The sequence below is a fragment of the Symphalangus syndactylus genome, chromosome Y (genome assembly GCF_028878055.3).
Source record: "Symphalangus syndactylus isolate Jambi chromosome Y, NHGRI_mSymSyn1-v2.1_pri, whole genome shotgun sequence".
Taxonomy (NCBI): domain Eukaryota; kingdom Metazoa; phylum Chordata; class Mammalia; order Primates; family Hylobatidae; genus Symphalangus; species Symphalangus syndactylus.
The window spans coordinates 13,237,607-13,254,729 of NC_072448.2; positions in this window are offsets into that span (position 1 = coordinate 13,237,607).

A 17,123-nucleotide genomic window follows, 5' to 3' on the forward strand; every position below is an offset into this window, starting at 1 on the left:
GAATGAACACAATAGAAAGAAGTTTCACGGATTGCTTCTGTGTAGTTTTTATGGGAAGATATTTCGTTCTTCACTGTAGGCCTCAACGATCTCCAAATGTCCACTTGTGGATTCTACAAAAGGAGTGTTTCAAAACTGCTCAATGTAACGTAAGGTTCACCTCTGTGAGTTGAATGCACACATCAAAAAGGAGTTTCACAGGATGCTTCCGTGTAGTTTTTATGGGAAGCCATTTCTTTTTTCACCACGGGCCCCAATGCTCCAGAAATGTCCAACTGCAGATTCTTCGGAAAGCCTGCTTCAAACCTGCACAATCCAAAGAAAGTTTCCCCTCTCTCAGTTGAATGCAAGTTTCGTAGCGAAGTTTCACAGATTTTTTTCTGTGTGGCTTAGAGTTGAAGATATTCCACTTTCCACGATAGGCCTCGAGGCGCTCCAAAAATCCAATTGCAGTTGATACAAAAATAGTGTTTTGAAACTGCTGAATCAAAAGGAAAGTTCAACTCTGTGAGTTGAATGCAGAGAACAGAAAGGATTTCCACAGCAGTATTCTGTGTATTCTCTACTTGAAGATATTTTGTTTTTCACCGTAGGCCTCAAAGATCTCCAAATGTCCACCTGCATATTGTACAAAAAGGCTGTTTCAAAACCGCTCCGTCACCATAAAGGTTCTACACTGTGAGCTGAAGGCACAGATCAGAAAGTAGTTTCACAGAACGATTCTGTGTAGTTGTAGTGGGAAAATATTTTGAATTTCACTGTATGCCTCAATGTTCTCCGAATATCCACTTCCAGGTTCTACAAAAGGAGTGTTTCGAAACAGCTCAATCAAAGGAAGTTTTCAACTCAGTGAGGTGAATGCAAGCATCAGAAAGAAGTTTCACAGAGTGCTTCTGTGTACTTTTTATTTGAAGATATACATTTTTCCAAGAGAGGCCTCAAAGCTGTCCAAATGTCCACTTGCAGATGCTTCAAAAAGAGTGTTTCAAAACTGCTCAGTCAAAAGAAAAGTTCAACTCTCTGAGGTGAATGCACAGAATGGAAAGAAATTTGAAAGGATGCTTCTCTGTAGTTTTTCTGTGAAGATATTCCTTTTTCCACAACAGGCTTAAAGCGCTCCAAATGTCCACTTGCAGTTTATGTAGAAAGAGTGTATCAAAATAACTCAATCAAAAGAAAGGTTCCACTCGGTGTGATGAATGTAGAGAATAGAAACAATTTCCAGAGAAGTATTCTGTGTAGTTTTTACATGAACATGTTGCGTTTTTCATCATAGGCGTCAAAGATCCGCAAATGTCCACTGGCAGATACTATAAAAAGAGTGTTTCAAAACTGCTGAAACAAAAGAAACGTTCTTCTCTTTTAGAGGAACGCGCAGATCAGAAAGGAGTTTCAGAGAATGATTCTGCATAGTTTCCTGGGAAGATATTTCTTTTATGACTTTAGGCCTCTCTGTTCTCCAAATATCCACTTGCAGATCCTTCATCAAGGGTGTTTCAAAACAGCTCAATGAAATGAAATGTTAAAGTCAGTGAAACGATTGCATGGATAAGAAGGAAGTTACACAGAACACTTCTGTTTAGTTTCTATTTGAGGATATCCCTTTTTAAAAGACAGGCCTCAAACCCCTCCAAATGTCCACCTGCAGATTCTGCGCAAAGTGAGTTTCGAAACTCCTCATTCTAAAGAGAGTTTCTACTCTGTGTGTTGAACGCAGGGAAGAGAAAGTAGCTTCACAAAATTCTTCTGTCTAGTTTCCAGGGGAAGATATTTCGAGTTTCACCATCGGCCTCAAAGTACTCAAAATGTCCACTGGCAGATACTACAGAAAGAGTGTCTCAAAACTGCTCAATCAAAAGTAAGGTTCAACCTTGCTAGACGAATACACAGATCAGGAAGAAGTTTCACAGACTGCTTCCGTGTCGTTTTTAAGGCGAGATATTTCCTTTTTCACTGTAGGCCTCAATGCTCAAGAAATGTTCAATTGCAGATTCAACGAAGATTTTCACAACTGCTCAGTCAAAGGAAAGGTTCTACTCTGTGAGGTGGATTATCTGAAAAGAAAGAAGTTTCACAGAATGCTTCTGCTCAGGTTTTATGGGAAGATATATCGTTATTGCCAGATACTTCAAGGTTCTCCAAATGTCCAATTGCAGATACTACAAAAGACGGTTTCAAAACTGCTCAATCAAAAGTAAGGTTCAAATCTCTTAGTTGAATGCAGAGATCAGAAAGATATTTCACAGAATGCTTCCTTGCATTTTTTACGGGATGATATTTCTTTTTCCACCATTGGCCTCAATGCTCTTGAAATGTCCAATTGCAGATTCTCGGAAAAGCCTGTTTGAAAGCTGCACAATCGAAAGAAATTTTCCCCCCTCTGAGATGAATGCACGGATCATAATGACGTTTCACAGATTACTTCTGTGTTGATCACATTTGAAGATATTCTATTTTCCCCGATAGGCCTCAAAGCACTCCAAATGTCCACTTGCGGTTTACACCAAAAGAGTGTTTCAAAACTGCTCAATCGAAAGAAAACGTCAACACGCTGTGAGATGAATGCACAGGAACCCTGATGAATGCAGAGACTAGAAAGAGTTTCCGCCGCAGTATTCTGTGTAGTTTTCAGTTGAAGGTATTTCGTTTTTCACAATAGGCCACACAGACCTCCGAACATCCACTTGCAGATTCAACAAAAAGTTGTTGCAAAACAGCTCAATGAAAAGGAGGTTTGAATTCAATGAGATGAACGCACAGATGTGAAAGAAGTTTCACGGAATGATTCTGTGTAGTGTTTTTTGTATACATCCCTTATTTCACGTTTGGCCTGAAAGCACTCCATGTGTCCCCCTGCAGATTCTCCAAAAAGAGTGTGTCAAAACTGCTGAATCAGAAGAAAGGTTCAACCCTGTCACAAGAATGAACACAATAGAAAGAAGTTTCACGGATTGCTTCTGTGTAGTTTCTATGGGAAGATATTTCGTTCTTCACTGTAGGCCTCAACGATCTCCAAATGTCCACTTGTGGATTCTACAAAAGGAGTGTTTCAAAACTGCTCAATGTAACGTAAGGTTCACCTCTGTGAGTTGAATGCACACATCAAAAAGGAGTTTCACAGGATGCTTCCGTGTAGTTTTTATGGGAAGCCATTTCTTTTTTCACCACGGGCCCCAATGCTCCAGAAATGTCCAACTGCAGATTCTTCGGAAAGCCTGCTTCAAACCTGCACAATCAAAAGAAAGTTTCCCCTCTCTCAGTTGAATGCAAGTTTCGTAGCGAAGTTTCACAGATTTTTTTCTGTGTGGCTTATAGTTGAAGATATTCCACTTTCCACGATAGGCCTCGAGGCGCTCCAAAAATCCAATTGCAGTTGATACAAAAATAGTGTTTTGAAACTGCTGAATCAAAAGGAAAGTTCAACTCTGTGAGTTGAATGCAGAGAACAGAAAGGATTTCCACAGCAGTATTCTGTGTATTCTCTACTTGAAGATATTTTGTTTTTCACCGTAGGCCTCAAAGATCTCCAAATGTCCACCTGCATATTGTACAAGAAGGTTGTTTCAAAACCGCTCCGTCACCATAAAGGTTCTACACTGTGAGCTGAAGGCACAGATCAGAAAGTAGTTTCACAGAACGATTCTGTGTAGTTGTAGTGGGAAAATATTTTGAATTTCACTGTATGCCTCAATGTTCTCCGAATATCCACTTCCAGGTTCTACAAAAGGAGTGTTTCGAAACAGCTCAATCAAAGGAAGTTTTCAACTCAGTGAGGTGAATGCAAGCATCAGAAAGAAGTTTCACAGAGTGCTTCTGTGTACTTTTTATTTGAAGATATACATTTTTCCAAGAGAGGCCTCAAAGCTGTCCAAATGTCCACTTGCAGATGCTTCAAAAAGAGTGTTTCAAAACTGCTCAGTCAAAAGAAAAGTTCAACTCTCTGAGGTGAATGCACAGAATGGAAAGAAATTTGAAAGGATGCTTCTCTGTAGTTTTTCTGTGAAGATATTCCTTTTTCCACAACAGGCTTAAAGCACTCCAAATGTCCACTTGCAGTTTATGTAGAAAGAGTGTATCAAAATAACTCAATCAAAAGAAAGGTTCCACTCGGTGTGATGAATGTAGAGAATAGAAACAATTTCCAGAGAAGTATTCTGTGTAGTTTTTACATGAACATGTTGCGTTTTTCATCATAGGCGTCAAAGATCCGCAAATGTCCACTGGCAGATACTATAAGAAGAGTGTTTCAAAACTGCTGAAACAAAAGAAACGTTCTTCTCTTTTAGAGGAACGCGCAGATCAGAAAGGAGTTTCAGAGAATGATTCTGCATAGTTTCCTGGGAAGATATTTCTTTTATGACTTTAGGCCTCTCTGTTCTCCAAATATCCACTTGCAGATTCTTCATCAAGGGTGTTTCAAAACAGCTCAATGAAATGAAATGTTAAAGTCAGTGAAACGATTGCATGGATAAGAAGGAAGTTACACAGTACGCTTCTGTTTAGTTTTTATTTGAGGATATCCCTTTTTAAAAGACAGGCCTCAAACCCCTCCAAATGTCCACCTGCAGATTCTGCGCAAAGTGAGTTTCGAAACTCCTCATTCTAAAGAGAGTTTCTACTCTGTGTGTTGAACGCAGGGAAGAGAAAGTAGCTTCACAAAATTCTTCTGTCTAGTTTCCAGGGGAAGATATTTCGAGTTTCACCATCGGCCTCAAAGTACTCAAAATGTCCACTTGCAGATACTACAGAAAGAGTGTCTCAAATCTGCTCAATCAAAAGTAAGGTTCAAACTTGCTAGACGAATACACAGATCAGGAAGGAGTTTCACAGACTGCTTCCGTGTCGTTTTTAAGGCGAGATATTTCCTTTTTCACTGTAGGCCTCAATGCTCAAGAAATGTTCAATTGCAGATTCAACGAAGATTTTCACAACTGCTCAGTCAAAGGAAAGGTTCTACTCTGTGAGGTGGATTATCTGAAAAGAAAGAAGTTTCACAGAATGCTTCTGCTCAGGTTTTATGGGAAGATATATCGTTATTGCCAGATACCTCAAGGTTCTCCAAATGTCCAATTGCAGATACTACAAAAGACGGTTTCAAAACTGCTCAATCAAAAGTAAGGTTCAAATCTCTTAGTTGAATGCAGAGATCAGAAAGATATTTCACAGAATGCTTCCTTGCATTTTTTACGGGATGATATTTCTTTTTCCACCATTGGCCTCAATGCTCTTGAAATGTCCAATTGCAGATTCTCGGAAAAGCCTGTTTGAAAGCTGCACAATCGAAAGAAATCTTCCCCCCTCTGAGATGAATGCACGGATCATAATGACGTTTCACACAGATTACTTCTGTGTTGATCACATTTGAAGATATTCTATTTTCCCCGATAGGCCTCAAAGCACTCCAAATGTCCACTTGCGGTTTACACCAAAAGAGTGTTTCAAAACTGCTCAAACGAAAGAAAACTTCAACACGCTGTGAGATGAATGCACAGGAACCCTGATGAATGCAGAGGCTAGAAAGAGTTTCCGCCGCAGTATTCTGTGTAGTTTTCAGTTGAAGGTATTTCGTTTTTCACAATAGGCCACACAGACCTCCGAACATCCACTTGCAGATTCAACAAAAAGTTGTTGCAAAACAGCTCAATGAAAAGGAGGTTTGAATTCAATGAGATGAACGCACAGATGTGAAAGAAGTTTCACGGAATGATTCTGTGTAGTGTTTTTTGTATACATCCCTTATTTCACGTTTGGCCTGAAAGCACTCCATGTGTCCCCCTGCAGATTCTCCAAAAAGAGTGTGTCAAAACTGCTGAATCAGAAGAAAGGTTCAACCCTGTCACAAGAATGAACACAATAGAAAGAAGTTTCACGGATTGCTTCTGTGTAGTTTCTATGGGAAGATATTTCGTTCTTCACTGTAGGCCTCAACGATCTCCAAATGTCCACTTGTGGATTCTACAAAAGGAGTGTTTCAAAACTGCTCAATGTAACGTAAGGTTCACCTCTGTGAGTTGAATGCACACATCAAAAAGGAGTTTCACAGGATGCTTCCGTGTAGTTTTTATGGGAAGCCATTTCTTTTTTCACCACGGGCCCCAATGCTCCAGAAATGTCCAACTGCAGATTCTTCGGAAAGCCTGCTTCAAACCTGCACAATCCAAAGAAAGTTTCCCCTCTCTCAGTTGAATGCAAGTTTCGTAGCGAAGTTTCACAGATTTTTTTCTGTGTGGCTTATAGTTGAAGATATTCCACTTTCCACGATAGGCCTCGAGGCGCTCCAAAAATCCAATTGCAGTTGATACAAAAATAGTGTTTTGAAACTGCTGAATCAAAAGGAAAGTTCAACTCTGTGAGTTGAATGCAGAGAACAGAAAGGATTTCCACAGCAGTATTCTGTGTATTCTCTACTTGAAGATATTTTGTTTTTCACCGTAGGCCTCAAAGATCTCCAAATGTCCACCTGCATATTGTACAAGAAGGTTGTTTCAAAACCGCTCCGTCACCATAAAGGTTCTACACTGTGAGCTGAAGGCACAGATCAGAAAGTAGTTTCACAGAACGATTCTGTGTAGTTGTAGTGGGAAAATATTTTGAATTTCACTGTATGCCTCAATGTTCTCCGAATATCCACTTCCAGGTTCTACAAAAGGAGTGTTTCGAAACAGCTCAATCAAAGGAACTTTTCAACTCAGTGAGGTGAATGCAAGCATCAGAAAGAAGTTTCACAGAGTGCTTCTGTGTACTTTTTATTTGAAGATATACATTTTTCCAAGAGAGGCCTCAAAGCTGTCCAAATGTCCACTTGCAGATGCTTCAAAAAGAGTGTTTCAAAACTGCTCAGTCAAAAGAAAAGTTCAACTCTCTGAGGTGAATGCACAGAATGGAAAGAAATTTGAAAGGATGCTTCTCTGTAGTTTTTCTGTGAAGATATTCCTTTTTCCACAACAGGCTTAAAGCACTCCAAATGTCCACTTGCAGTTTATGTAGAAAGAGTGTATCAAAATAACTCAATCAAAAGAAAGGTTCCACTCGGTGTGATGAATGTAGAGAATAGAAACAATTTCCAGAGAAGTATTCTGTGTAGTTTTTACATGAACATGTTGCGTTTTTCATCATAGGCGTCAAAGATCCGCAAATGTCCACTGGCAGATACTATAAGAAGAGTGTTTCAAAACTGCTGAAACAAAAGAAACGTTCTTCTCTTTTAGAGGAACGCGCAGATCAGAAAGGAGTTTCAGAGAATGATTCTGCATAGTTTCCTGGGAAGATATTTCTTTTATGACTTTAGGCCTCTCTGTTCTCCAAATATCCACTTGCAGATTCTTCATCAAGGGTGTTTCAAAACAGCTCAATGAAATGAAATGTTAAAGTCAGTGAAACGATTGCATGGATAAGAAGGAAGTTACACAGTACGCTTCTGTTTAGTTTTTATTTGAGGATATCCCTTTTTAAAAGACAGGCCTCAAACCCCTCCAAATGTCCACCTGCAGATTCTGCGCAAAGTGAGTTTCGAAACTCCTCATTCTAAAGAGAGTTTCTACTCTGTGTGTTGAACGCAGGGAAGAGAAAGTAGCTTCACAAAATTCTTCTGTCTAGTTTCCAGGGGAAGATATTTCGAGTTTCACCATCGGCCTCAAAGTACTCAAAATGTCCACTTGCAGATACTACAGAAAGAGTGTCTCAAATCTGCTCAATCAAAAGTAAGGTTCAAACTTGCTAGACGAATACACAGATCAGGAAGGAGTTTCACAGACTGCTTCCGTGTCGTTTTTAAGGCGAGATATTTCCTTTTTCACTGTAGGCCTCAATGCTCAAGAAATGTTCAATTGCAGATTCAACGAAGATTTTCACAACTGCTCAGTCAAAGGAAAGGTTCTACTCTGTGAGGTGGATTATCTGAAAAGAAAGAAGTTTCACAGAATGCTTCTGCTCAGGTTTTATGGGAAGATATATCGTTATTGCCAGATACCTCAAGGTTCTCCAAATGTCCAATTGCAGATACTACAAAAGACGGTTTCAAAACTGCTCAATCAAAAGTAAGGTTCAAATCTCTTAGTTGAATGCAGAGATCAGAAAGATATTTCACAGAATGCTTCCTTGCATTTTTTACGGGATGATATTTCTTTTTCCACCATTGGCCTCAATGCTCTTGAAATGTCCAATTGCAGATTCTCGGAAAAGCCTGTTTGAAAGCTGCACAATCGAAAGAAATCTTCCCCCCTCTGAGATGAATGCACGGATCATAATGACGTTTCACACAGATTACTTCTGTGTTGATCACATTTGAAGATATTCTATTTTCCCCGATAGGCCTCAAAGCACTCCAAATGTCCACTTGCGGTTTACACCAAAAGAGTGTTTCAAAACTGCTCAAACGAAAGAAAACTTCAACACGCTGTGAGATGAATGCACAGGAACCCTGATGAATGCAGAGGCTAGAAAGAGTTTCCGCCGCAGTATTCTGTGTAGTTTTCAGTTGAAGGTATTTCGTTTTTCACAATAGGCCACACAGACCTCCGAACATCCACTTGCAGATTCAACAAAAAGTTGTTGCAAAACAGCTCAATGAAAAGGAGGTTTGAATTCAATGAGATGAACGCACAGATGTGAAAGAAGTTTCACGGAATGATTCTGTGTAGTGTTTTTTGTATACATCCCTTATTTCACGTTTGGCCTGAAAGCACTCCATGTGTCCCCCTGCAGATTCTCCAAAAAGAGTGTGTCAAAACTGCTGAATCAGAAGAAAGGTTCAACCCTGTCACAAGAATGAACACAATAGAAAGAAGTTTCACGGATTGCTTCTGTGTAGTTTCTATGGGAAGATATTTCGTTCTTCACTGTAGGCCTCAACGATCTCCAAATGTCCACTTGTGGATTCTACAAAAGGAGTGTTTCAAAACTGCTCAATGTAACGTAAGGTTCACCTCTGTGAGTTGAATGCACACATCAAAAAGGAGTTTCACAGGATGCTTCCGTGTAGTTTTTATGGGAAGCCATTTCTTTTTTCACCACGGGCCCCAATGCTCCAGAAATGTCCAACTGCAGATTCTTCGGAAAGCCTGCTTCAAACCTGCACAATCCAAAGAAAGTTTCCCCTCTCTCAGTTGAATGCAAGTTTCGTAGCGAAGTTTCACAGATTTTTTTCTGTGTGGCTTATAGTTGAAGATATTCCACTTTCCACGATAGGCCTCGAGGCGCTCCAAAAATCCAATTGCAGTTGATACAAAAATAGTGTTTTGAAACTGCTGAATCAAAAGGAAAGTTCAACTCTGTGAGTTGAATGCAGAGAACAGAAAGGATTTCCACAGCAGTATTCTGTGTATTCTCTACTTGAAGATATTTTGTTTTTCACCGTAGGCCTCAAAGATCTCCAAATGTCCACCTGCATATTGTACAAGAAGGTTGTTTCAAAACCGCTCCGTCACCATAAAGGTTCTACACTGTGAGCTGAAGGCACAGATCAGAAAGTAGTTTCACAGAACGATTCTGTGTAGTTGTAGTGGGAAAATATTTTGAATTTCACTGTATGCCTCAATGTTCTCCGAATATCCACTTCCAGGTTCTACAAAAGGAGTGTTTCGAAACAGCTCAATCAAAGGAACTTTTCAACTCAGTGAGGTGAATGCAAGCATCAGAAAGAAGTTTCACAGAGTGCTTCTGTGTACTTTTTATTTGAAGATATACATTTTTCCAAGAGAGGCCTCAAAGCTGTCCAAATGTCCACTTGCAGATGCTTCAAAAAGAGTGTTTCAAAACTGCTCAGTCAAAAGAAAAGTTCAACTCTCTGAGGTGAATGCACAGAATGGAAAGAAATTTGAAAGGATGCTTCTCTGTAGTTTTTCTCTGAAGATATTCCTTTTTCCACAACAGGCTTAAAGCGCTCCAAATGTCCACTTGCAGTTTATGTAGAAAGAGTGTATCAAAATAACTCAATCAAAAGAAAGGTTCCACTCGGTGTGATGAATGTAGAGAATAGAAACAATTTCCAGAGAAGTATTCTGTGTAGTTTTTACATGAACATGTTGCGTTTTTCATCATAGGCGTCAAAGATCCGCAAATGTCCACTGGCAGATACTATAAAAAGAGTGTTTCAAAACTGCTGAAACAAAAGAAACGTTCTTCTCTTTTAGAGGAACGCGCAGATCAGAAAGGAGTTTCAGAGAATGATTCTGCATAGTTTCCTGGGAAGATATTTCTTTTATGACTTTAGGCCTCTCTGTTCTCCAAATATCCACTTGCAGATCCTTCATCAAGGGTGTTTCAAAACAGCTCAATGAAATGAAATGTTAAAGTCAGTGAAACGATTGCATGGATAAGAAGGAAGTTACACAGTACGCTTCTGTTTAGTTTCTATTTGAGGATATCCCTTTTTAAAAGACAGGCCTCAAACCCCTCCAAATGTCCACCTGCAGATTCTGCGCAAAGTGAGTTTCGAAACTCCTCATTCTAAAGAGAGTTTCTACTCTGTGTGTTGAACGCAGGGAAGAGAAAGTAGCTTCACAAAATTCTTCTGTCTAGTTTCCAGGGGAAGATATTTCGAGTTTCACCATCGGCCTCAAAGTACTCAAAATGTCCACTGGCAGATACTACAGAAAGAGTGTCTCAAAACTGCTCAATCCAAAGTAAGGTTCAACCTTGCTAGACGAATACACAGATCAGGAAGGAGTTTCACAGACTGCTTCCGTGTCGTTTTTAAGGCGAGATATTTCCTTTTTCACTGTAGGCCTCAATGCTCAAGAAATGTTCAATTGCAGATTCAACGAAGATTTTCACAACTGCTCAGTCAAAGGAAAGGTTCTACTCTGTGAGGTGGATTATCTGAAAAGAAAGAAGTTTCACAGAATGCTTCTGCTCAGGTTTTATGGGAAGATATATCGTTATTGCCAGATACCTCAAGGTTCTCCAAATGTCCAATTGCAGATACTACAAAAGACGGTTTCAAAACTGCTCAATCAAAAGTAAGGTTCAAATCTCTTAGTTGAATGCAGAGATCAGAAAGATATTTCACAGAATGCTTCCTTGCATTTTTTACGGGATGATATTTCTTTTTCCACCATTGGCCTCAATGCTCTTGAAATGTCCAATTGCAGATTCTCGGAAAAGCCTGTTTGAAAGCTGCACAATCGAAAGAAATCTTCCCCCCTCTGAGATGAATGCACGGATCATAATGACGTTTCACACAGATTACTTCTGTGTTGATCACATTTGAAGATATTCTATTTTCCCCGATAGGCCTCAAAGCACTCCAAATGTCCACTTGCGGTTTACACCAAAAGAGTGTTTCAAAACTGCTCAAACGAAAGAAAACTTCAACACGCTGTGAGATGAATGCACAGGAACCCTGATGAATGCAGAGGCTAGAAAGAGTTTCCGCCGCAGTATTCTGTGTAGTTTTCAGTTGAAGGTATTTCGTTTTTCACAATAGGCCACACAGACCTCCGAACATCCACTTGCAGATTCAACAAAAAGTTGTTGCAAAACAGCTCAATGAAAAGGAGGTTTGAATTCAATGAGATGAACGCACAGATGTGAAAGAAGTTTCACGGAATGATTCTGTGTAGTGTTTTTTGTATACATCCCTTATTTCACGTTTGGCCTGAAAGCACTCCATGTGTCCCCCTGCAGATTCTCCAAAAAGAGTGTGTCAAAACTGCTGAATCAGAAGAAAGGTTCAACCCTGTCACAAGAATGAACACAATAGAAAGAAGTTTCACGGATTGCTTCTGTGTAGTTTCTATGGGAAGATATTTCGTTCTTCACTGTAGGCCTCAACGATCTCCAAATGTCCACTTGTGGATTCTACAAAAGGAGTGTTTCAAAACTGCTCAATGTAACGTAAGGTTCACCTCTGTGAGTTGAATGCACACATCAAAAAGGAGTTTCACAGGATGCTTCCGTGTAGTTTTTATGGGAAGCCATTTCTTTTTTCACCACGGGCCCCAATGCTCCAGAAATGTCCAACTGCAGATTCTTCGGAAAGCCTGCTTCAAACCTGCACAATCAAAAGAAAGTTTCCCCTCTCTCAGTTGAATGCAAGTTTCGTAGCGAAGTTTCACAGATTTTTTTCTGTGTGGCTTATAGTTGAAGATATTCCACTTTCCACGATAGGCCTCGAGGCGCTCCAAAAATCCAATTGCAGTTGATACAAAAATAGTGTTTTGAAACTGCTGAATCAAAAGGAAAGTTCAACTCTGTGAGTTGAATGCAGAGAACAGAAAGGATTTCCACAGCAGTATTCTGTGTATTCTCTACTTGAAGATATTTTGTTTTTCACCGTAGGCCTCAAAGATCTCCAAATGTCCACCTGCATATTGTACAAAAAGGTTGTTTCAAAACCGCTCCGTCACCATAAAGGTTCTACACTGTGAGCTGAAGGCACAGATCAGAAAGTAGTTTCACAGAACGATTCTGTGTAGTTGTAGTGGGAAAATATTTTGAATTTCACTGTATGCCTCAATGTTCTCCGAATATCCACTTCCAGGTTCTACAAAAGGAGTGTTTCGAAACAGCTCAATCAAAGGAACTTTTCAACTCAGTGAGGTGAATGCAAGCATCAGAAAGAAGTTTCACAGAGTGCTTCTGTGTACTTTTTATTTGAAGATATACATTTTTCCAAGAGAGGCCTCAAAGCTGTCCAAATGTCCACTTGCAGATGCTTCAAAAAGAGTGTTTCAAAACTGCTCAGTCAAAAGAAAAGTTCAACTCTCTGAGGTGAATGCACAGAATGGAAAGAAATTTGAAAGGATGCTTCTCTGTAGTTTTTCTCTGAAGATATTCCTTTTTCCACAACAGGCTTAAAGCGCTCCAAATGTCCACTTGCAGTTTATGTAGAAAGAGTGTATCAAAATAACTCAATCAAAAGAAAGGTTCCACTCGGTGTGATGAATGTAGAGAATAGAAACAATTTCCAGAGAAGTATTCTGTGTAGTTTTTACATGAACATGTTGCGTTTTTCATCATAGGCGTCAAAGATCCGCAAATGTCCACTGGCAGATACTATAAAAAGAGTGTTTCAAAACTGCTGAAACAAAAGAAACGTTCTTCTCTTTTAGAGGAACGCGCAGATCAGAAAGGAGTTTCAGAGAATGATTCTGCATAGTTTCCTGGGAAGATATTTCTTTTATGACTTTAGGCCTCTCTGTTCTCCAAATATCCACTTGCAGATCCTTCATCAAGGGTGTTTCAAAACAGCTCAATGAAATGAAATGTTAAAGTCAGTGAAACGATTGCATGGATAAGAAGGAAGTTACACAGTACGCTTCTGTTTAGTTTCTATTTGAGGATATCCCTTTTTAAAAGACAGGCCTCAAACCCCTCCAAATGTCCACCTGCAGATTCTGCGCAAAGTGAGTTTCGAAACTCCTCATTCTAAAGAGAGTTTCTACTCTGTGTGTTGAACGCAGGGAAGAGAAAGTAGCTTCACAAAATTCTTCTGTCTAGTTTCCAGGGGAAGATATTTCGAGTTTCACCATCGGCCTCAAAGTACTCAAAATGTCCACTGGCAGATACTACAGAAAGAGTGTCTCAAAACTGCTCAATCCAAAGTAAGGTTCAACCTTGCTAGACGAATACACAGATCAGGAAGGAGTTTCACAGACTGCTTCCGTGTCGTTTTTAAGGCGAGATATTTCCTTTTTCACTGTAGGCCTCAATGCTCAAGAAATGTTCAATTGCAGATTCAACGAAGATTTTCACAACTGCTCAGTCAAAGGAAAGGTTCTACTCTGTGAGGTGGATTATCTGAAAAGAAAGAAGTTTCACAGAATGCTTCTGCTCAGGTTTTATGGGAAGATATATCGTTATTGCCAGATACCTCAAGGTTCTCCAAATGTCCAATTGCAGATACTACAAAAGACGGTTTCAAAACTGCTCAATCAAAAGTAAGGTTCAAATCTCTTAGTTGAATGCAGAGATCAGAAAGATATTTCACAGAATGCTTCCTTGCATTTTTTACGGGATGATATTTCTTTTTCCACCATTGGCCTCAATGCTCTTGAAATGTCCAATTGCAGAATCTCGGAAAAGCCTGTTTGAAAGCTGCACAATCGAAAGAAATCTTCCCCCCTCTGAGATGAATGCACGGATCATAATGACGTTTCACACAGATTACTTCTGTGTTGATCACATTTGAAGATATTCTATTTTCCCCGATAGGCCTCAAAGCACTCCAAATGTCCACTTGCGGTTTACACCAAAAGAGTGTTTCAAAACTGCTCAAACGAAAGAAAACTTCAACACGCTGTGAGATGAATGCACAGGAACCCTGATGAATGCAGAGGCTGGAAAGAGTTTCCGCCGCAGTATTCTGTGTAGTTTTCAGTTGAAGGTATTTCGTTTTTCACAATAGGCCACACAGACCTCCGAACATCCACTTGCAGATTCAACAAAAAGTTGTTGCAAAACAGCTCAATGAAAAGGAGGTTTGAATTCAATGAGATGAACGCACAGATGTGAAAGAAGTTTCACGGAATGATTCTGTGTAGTGTTTTTTGTATACATCCCTTATTTCACGTTTGGCCTGAAAGCACTCCATGTGTCCCCCTGCAGATTCTCCAAAAAGAGTGTGTCAAAACTGCTGAATCAGAAGAAAGGTTCAACCCTGTCACAAGAATGAACACAATAGAAAGAAGTTTCACGGATTGCTTCTGTGTAGTTTTTATGGGAAGATATTTCGTTCTTCACTGTAGGCCTCAACGATCTCCAAATGTCCACTTGTGGATTCTACAAAAGGAGTGTTTCAAAACTGCTCAATGTAACGTAAGGTTCACCTCTGTGAGTTGAATGCACACATCAAAAAGGAGTTTCACAGGATGCTTCCGTGTAGTTTTTATGGGAAGCCATTTCTTTTTTCACCACGGGCCCCAATGCTCCAGAAATGTCCAACTGCAGATTCTTCGGAAAGCCTGCTTCAAACCTGCACAATCCAAAGAAAGTTTCCCCTCTCTCAGTTGAATGCAAGTTTCGTAGCGAAGTTTCACAGATTTTTTTCTGTGTGGCTTAGAGTTGAAGATATTCCACTTTCCACGATAGGCCTCGAGGCGCTCCAAAAATCCAATTGCAGTTGATACAAAAATAGTGTTTTGAAACTGCTGAATCAAAAGGAAAGTTCAACTCTGTGAGTTGAATGCAGAGAACAGAAAGGATTTCCACAGCAGTATTCTGTGTATTCTCTACTTGAAGATATTTTGTTTTTCACCGTAGGCCTCAAAGATCTCCAAATGTCCACCTGCATATTGTACAAAAAGGTTGTTTCAAAACCGCTCCGTCACCATAAAGGTTCTACACTGTGAGCTGAAGGCACAGATCAGAAAGTAGTTTCACAGAACGATTCTGTGTAGTTGTAGTGGGAAAATATTTTGAATTTCACTGTATGCCTCAATGTTCTCCGAATATCCACTTCCAGGTTCTACAAAAGGAGTGTTTCGAAACAGCTCAATCAAAGGAAGTTTTCAACTCAGTGAGGTGAATGCAAGCATCAGAAAGAAGTTTCACAGAGTGCTTCTGTGTACTTTTTATTTGAAGATATACATTTTTCCAAGAGAGGCCTCAAAGCTGTCCAAATGTCCACTTGCAGATGCTTCAAAAAGAGTGTTTCAAAACTGCTCAGTCAAAAGAAAAGTTCAACTCTCTGAGGTGAATGCACAGAATGGAAAGAAATTTGAAAGGATGCTTCTCTGTAGTTTTTCTGTGAAGATATTCCTTTTTCCACAACAGGCTTAAAGCGCTCCAAATGTCCACTTGCAGTTTATGTAGAAAGAGTGTATCAAAATAACTCAATCAAAAGAAAGGTTCCACTCGGTGTGATGAATGTAGAGAATAGAAACAATTTCCAGAGAAGTATTCTGTGTAGTTTTTACATGAACATGTTGCGTTTTTCATCATAGGCGTCAAAGATCCGCAAATGTCCACTGGCAGATACTATAAAAAGAGTGTTTCAAAACTGCTGAAACAAAAGAAACGTTCTTCTCTTTTAGAGGAACGCGCAGATCAGAAAGGAGTTTCAGAGAATGATTCTGCATAGTTTCCTGGGAAGATATTTCTTTTATGACTTTAGGCCTCTCTGTTCTCCAAATATCCACTTGCAGATCCTTCATCAAGGGTGTTTCAAAACAGCTCAATGAAATGAAATGTTAAAGTCAGTGAAACGATTGCATGGATAAGAAGGAAGTTACACAGTACGCTTCTGTTTAGTTTCTATTTGAGGATATCCCTTTTTAAAAGACAGGCCTCAAACCCCTCCAAATGTCCACCTGCAGATTCTGCGCAAAGTGAGTTTCGAAACTCCTCATTCTAAAGAGAGTTTCTACTCTGTGTGTTGAACGCAGGGAAGAGAAAGTAGCTTCACAAAATTCTTCTGTCTAGTTTCCAGGGGAAGATATTTCGAGTTTCACCATCGGCCTCAAAGTACTCAAAATGTCCACTGGCAGATACTACAGAAAGAGTGTCTCAAAACTGCTCAATCAAAAGTAAGGTTCAACCTTGCTAGACGAATACACAGATCAGGAAGGAGTTTCACAGACTGCTTCCGTGTCGTTTTTAAGGCGAGATATTTCCTTTTTCACTGTAGGCCTCAATGCTCAAGAAATGTTCAATTGCAGATTCAACGAAGATTTTCACAACTGCTCAGTCAAAGGAAAGGTTCTACTCTGTGAGGTGGATTATCTGAAAAGAAAGAAGTTTCACAGAATGCTTCTGCTCAGGTTTTATGGGAAGATATATCGTTATTGCCAGATACCTCAAGGTTCTCCAAATGTCCAATTGCAGATACTACAAAAGACGGTTTCAAAACTGCTCAATCAAAAGTAAGGTTCAAATCTCTTAGTTGAATGCAGAGATCAGAAAGATATTTCACAGAATGCTTCCTTGCATTTTTTACGGGATGATATTTCTTTTTCCACCATTGGCCTCAATGCTCTTGAAATGTCCAATTGCAGATTCTCGGAAAAGCCTGTTTGAAAGCTGCACAATCGAAAGAAATCTTCCCCCCTCTGAGATGAATGCACGGATCATAATGACGTTTCACACAGATTACTTCTGTGTTGATCACATTTGAAGATATTCTATTTTCCCCGATAGGCCTCAAAGCACTCCAAATGTCCACTTGCGGTTTACACCAAAAGAGT